Source organism: Petaurus breviceps, unplaced genomic scaffold (genome assembly GCF_028583685.1).
Source record: "Petaurus breviceps papuanus isolate PSGF00001 unplaced genomic scaffold, PetGlider_PUasm1.0 175, whole genome shotgun sequence".
NCBI lineage: Eukaryota > Metazoa > Chordata > Mammalia > Diprotodontia > Petauridae > Petaurus > Petaurus breviceps.
The window spans coordinates 54642583-54647814 of record NW_027185764.1 but is presented as its reverse complement, the minus strand read 5'-3'; the positions used below and the strand labels follow the sequence as shown (position 1 = coordinate 54647814).

The window sequence follows — 5232 nt, the reverse complement described above, 5'->3', positions numbered from 1 at the left end:
GCCTGCTCCGTTCATCTCCAACCATCCACAGGTTAGAGGTCGGTTTGGTCCAGTTGACAATATATAGCCAGTCTCTGAGGTCCTGGCTTTTCTGTGAGAGAACTGGAATAAGAATTATCAGAGTCCATTTGTGGTACATGTGGGGATTCATAGGGATCTCTCTTCTATTTTTATTTGCTTTATATTAGTATCTATGCATATATTTTATAATTTGCTAATTGTGATTAACTTGTTGTGTATATCTTAGTATAGCTTGGCTATTTTGCAAAGTTTACCAATGTTCTTTACGAGTGAATGCAACAATCATTCCAGCAAGGCTGGAACTGGCTGCCTGTAAGGGTTATGGGATTTAAAGATTTTCCATGCCCCATTGGACTTGCTGACACAGCAGGAAGGGGTGGGGCAAGAGGAAGCAGAAGCCAAGCTAGAGTTCCTGCGGTGGCTAGCAGTGGTGGAGACGGCGGCAGCAATAGCAGAGGCAGCGGAAGCGTGAACCCCTTTTTGAGCCAGCCAGAATTTCTGCTAAGGACTCCTGCTGAGGACTGCCAGGGGCCAGAGCTGCTGGGAGTGCGTCTCCTGGATGCTGGGTGGTTGCTGTGAGTGGGGAGAGGAAGACCTTTGCCTGAGGTAGCCGGTTCTATTTTAAAGGCTTGAGAATGTGGGTGCTTTCTACTTTAACTACTTGTGCCAATTTCATAACTACTCTGATGGCTTTGACTTTCTGGTTTTGGGACTCAGTCTTTTGGTATTTTAATAAATGTTCTCTCTTTATCCCCCATATAGAAAGCCTGATATATTTTGTGATTAACAACTACATCAGCATATTTACAATTGCCATAGGCATTGTGAATATTGCATTGCTGATATTGCCTTGAAAGAAAAAGCCTAAGTTGTTAAAGACTTTGTGAGTTGTATTTCTTCCCAGCTCAGAAAGATAGAAAGTTATCTTGAAATTACAACTGAAAAGAAATTTCCTCCCACTACAGTAAGTTAAATCTTCTAGAAAGACAAAAAAAATGTATATATTTACCAAATTTAATTATTAGCTCTGCCACAAAGACTTTTCTGATACCCTTTAGTGTAAATACTGGGGACAGTATTTAAAAAGAATGGTGCAGAACCTCCCAAACTCACTAAAGAACTATCTAGGATTTAAGACTATTAATTTTCCAAATATACTCTAGAAGATTTTCTGAACACACTATATATTAAAACTGAGGACAGTGGTAAAGGGGGCTCCATTGATTATCCTACCTATATAAAAAGAATTACCATTGTTAGATAAGTGGGATGTTTCTCACCCCCCCACTAATCTCACTGAACCCCCAGTTTTAATACATGCTGTCCCCAGCTAATCTACTAGAGTATATTTGGCAAAATACATAATCTCAAACTCTAGATAGCTCTTTAGAAGCTTTCGAAACAACACTTTTTGACTGAATCAGGCAATTAAAAAGCAGGTGTGAACTGAACTTGTGTTCCTTGAATCAAAGTCATCATCTGAAAGACTTGGTCTTAAGAAATTTGTATAAAAGGAATTAGCTATAACAAAAGTGACAGAGAGAGATTCTGAGGGTATAAAAGTAGAAACTATGGAGTAAGTGGGATATCCCAGCACATTTCTGAGGTACAGAGGCAGGACTGAACTGTGGCAGAGAAGGGAGATTTTGAAAAGCACCATCAAGTCCATAGGTATCTTAGAGCAGTGAAATTCCAAGAAAAGTCACTAGAATAAAATCTGCTTGTTTGTTACGCAAATGTTTCCAGTAAATCGAATTTTACCTCAGCCACAAAGAAACCTAGGATTAACTGTTGTCCTTTATGATAGAAGAAGACCAAAATGATGTCACTGTGTCAGGGTTAAGGTACAATGTGTGTCTGATTATGGCTGATCAGACCAATATGAGCTTGGAAGGTTCTACCACATGTCAGTCACAAATAGTCTATATGAACATTTGGAATGGTGATGGCTCTAAATTTGTACATATAACATTTCTTTTGAGCTACTACAATTGTTTTGCTTATAGAACACAGCACCTTTGATGCAGGCACACCATGCCGGGCAGTCTTGTGCCAGTGTCTCCCATATCTCACAATTGATTCCAAGGTTCTTTGGAGAGACCTTGAGAATGTCCTTGTATTGCTTCTTCTGACCTCTTTGTGAGTTCCTTCCTTGTATGAGTTCTCTGTAAAAAAAAAAAAATTCTTTTAGGCAAACTTAAGTTTGGTATTCGAACAACTTGGCCAGTCCATTGGAGTCCTGTTCTCTGTAGTATATTTTAAATGTTTGGCAGTTCAACTGAAAAAAAAAAAAGGACCTCAGTTTCCAGTACCTTATCTTGTCAAATGATCTTCAGAATCTTCCTAAGACAATTCAGATGGAATTTATTCAGTTTCCTGGCCTGGTACTGCTATACTGTCTAAGTTTCATAGGCGTACAACAATGAAGTCAACACAATAACTCTCTAGACCTTCAATTTCTTAGGCAGACTAAGTCCTCTTTACCCCCACTTTCCTTGGGGACTTCTCAAACACTGAGCTAACTCTAGCATTGTGTGCATCAACTTTATCGTCTATGTGTACATCCTTGGAAATTATACTGCCAAGGTAAGTGAACTTACCCATAACATTCAAATTTTCTCTATTTGTGTATTCAGTGGTTCCATGTTTCAATGGTGTGGTGGTGACTGGTGGAGAACCTCTGTTTTCTTGGTGTTAATTGTCATACCAAAATTAGCACTAGCAGCAGAGAACGAATCCACACTCTGTTGGATTTCACATCTCAGCCTCAGAGGCAACATTGAGTGCACAATTATCTGTGAACAAAAGTCTCACACCAACTCTCCCTCCACTTGAGTTTTGGCTTGTAACCTTTTCGAGTTAAATAATTTACCATCAGTATGGTAGCTGACCTTGATCCTGTTTTTGTCCTTGTGAAAGGCATCTGACAATGTTGCTGAAAACATCATGCTAAAAAGAAGAGGAGCAAGCACACACAGCTCTGCCTCACTCCATTGGTGTCTAGGAAAGCATGAGAGTATTGTCCATTGTATAGAACCCATGCAAGCATGGAGTACGATACTGATGAACGTCTCCAGGTAACCAAATTTTGCAATAATTTTCCACAAACCTTCATGACTAGTAGTATCACAGGCCTTGGTCAGTTCAATGAACATTGCATACAGATCTCTGTTCAGCTCTTGGCATTTGTCCTGGAATTGTTGGGCAGCAAACACCATTATCAACACTTCCTCAGCCCTTTCTGAAGCCACACTGGCTCTCAGGTAGAAGATCATCTTCCAAGTGAAGGATCAGCCTATTAAGGAGGACTCTGGCAAAAATCTTGCCAGCAATGACTAAGAGAGAGACCCCCTCCCATCCCCATGATTGTCACAGGACAACCTATTTCTTTTGCTTTACAGAGAGGGACATTGGAGACATCCTTGAATTCCTGGAGAATAACCTCTTTTTTGTCATAAAACCTGGAAGATTTCATTCAGTTTTTGCATGAGCAATGGATCCTCTGTCTTGTAAACCTCAGCTGGAACAGAATTAGTATCAGGTGCTTTGCCACATGAGGAGAGTTTAATGGCATTTAAACTTCTTCAGTTGGGAGTGAGGCTAGAGAAAATAATGAAGTTAGGTAGAAAGCACAACTTCTGCCTAAATGTTGAGAATTTTCATTACTGAAGGATCAGAGCAATTACAATCAAACATAATTTTTTTAAAAAATAAACTCCATAAACCTAAAGAGGAAAGAACCATAGGGATTTTAGGGAATCATGTGCCTTTAAATTAACTAATTATTATAACATGATGCTATACTTCATTTTTGTTCATTTGTTATTATTTTTGAGGTAGTGGTAGGAAAAAATATCTTTTTAGTGGAAAACTTTCTCTCTACCATTATACCAGAAATACTTCTTTCATGAGTTGCTGTGACTGGTGATGATAATGATGTAGCTAGTCTTATCATAATGTCCAAATTTAGCTATACTAATCCTCAGATGATAGAGACTGTGAACCTCTACATAAAGCCTTTCCTGCTTCATGGGACTTTCCAAAGTGGCCTCTACTGAAAGAACATTCAGGAAATTTGATCACCTTCATGCCATAATGAGAAATTTCACTGTGGTTTTAATGGAATAAATTAACTGATAAATTAAGTTCAAAATTTATTTCATTAACTGCTGACATTGCTTCAATTGAGACTAGATATCCACAGTAATGATTAAAACTTTACATTTTGGTTCCTGACTACTACTAATTGTTCTTTTATCTTGAACAGATAACTTAATTCCTCAGTACCTTATTTTTAGAATGTGTAGGGCAGGGATGCTCCATCTCACAAATGTATGATGGAGATACTATTAAGGATAAAATTAAACTCCTGGTCATATCATTAATTTTATTCATTTTTATTCAAAAACATTAATTATGACAGACTAAACCCATGATTTAGGGAAAGCATGGTAAGGGGAACCTTTATTAATGTAAATAGTCAATTGTTCTCCAACTCAAGATCTAAGAGAGTTGCCTAGAGTCAACTTGCTAGTCAATAAATGTCAGAGGTTGGACTTCTACCAATGTCTTCTTGATTTGAAGGCTAGCCTTCTATCCACTATAGCAATCTGCATCAAGTTAGGAATACAAAGACAAAAACAAAACAGTCCTTTCCCTTCAAGGAGCTTATATTATATCAGGAGGAGATATGAACATAGATAAGTAAATATAAATTTTGATATTTAATTTAAATCAAGAATTTATTAATAGATTATAATGGATCTGGTAATTTAAAGCTACATTTATACTTTAGAAATGGAAAATGATTTTTCCTTCTCGACTTCCTGTATGTCTTTCCATTATTTTACTACATTATAAGACACAAAATTGAGAAAGAACTTGCTCCATTTCTAGACTAGTGAGAATGCAAATAGAATAATGGTGATTAGTTATAGATGCCCAAAAGACCCAGCTCATATTCAGCATTTAGCACATGATTAATGTCCCCTTATCTACTATTCTGAAAGCATTGAGAACTAATCTTCATTTCCAATTAAGGCAGTAGAAGAATCCATTAACTAATTTTTAACTAATGGTAAATTAAAGAGGACCATCCAAAGAAATGTGCGTGAATATATGTGAATATCAAATATCATTAGGAAAAGTACCATTACAAAGAATACTAGATAAATCTCTAATAGTGACAAATTTAAAGTAGAAATGATGTAC

At 37.2% G+C, this 5232-nt stretch overlaps 1 long non-coding RNA gene across 1 annotated transcript; it reads left to right on the top strand.

Moving 5' to 3' along the window:
* Positions 1-339: 339 nt before the first annotated feature.
* On the top strand, positions 340-4257 carry LOC138159133 (uncharacterized). Its single transcript, XR_011167818.1, has 3 exons — positions 340-627; positions 2941-3098; positions 3423-4257. It is a non-coding gene; the product is annotated as an uncharacterized lncRNA (long non-coding RNA).
* Positions 4258-5232: the final 975 nt, after the last annotated feature.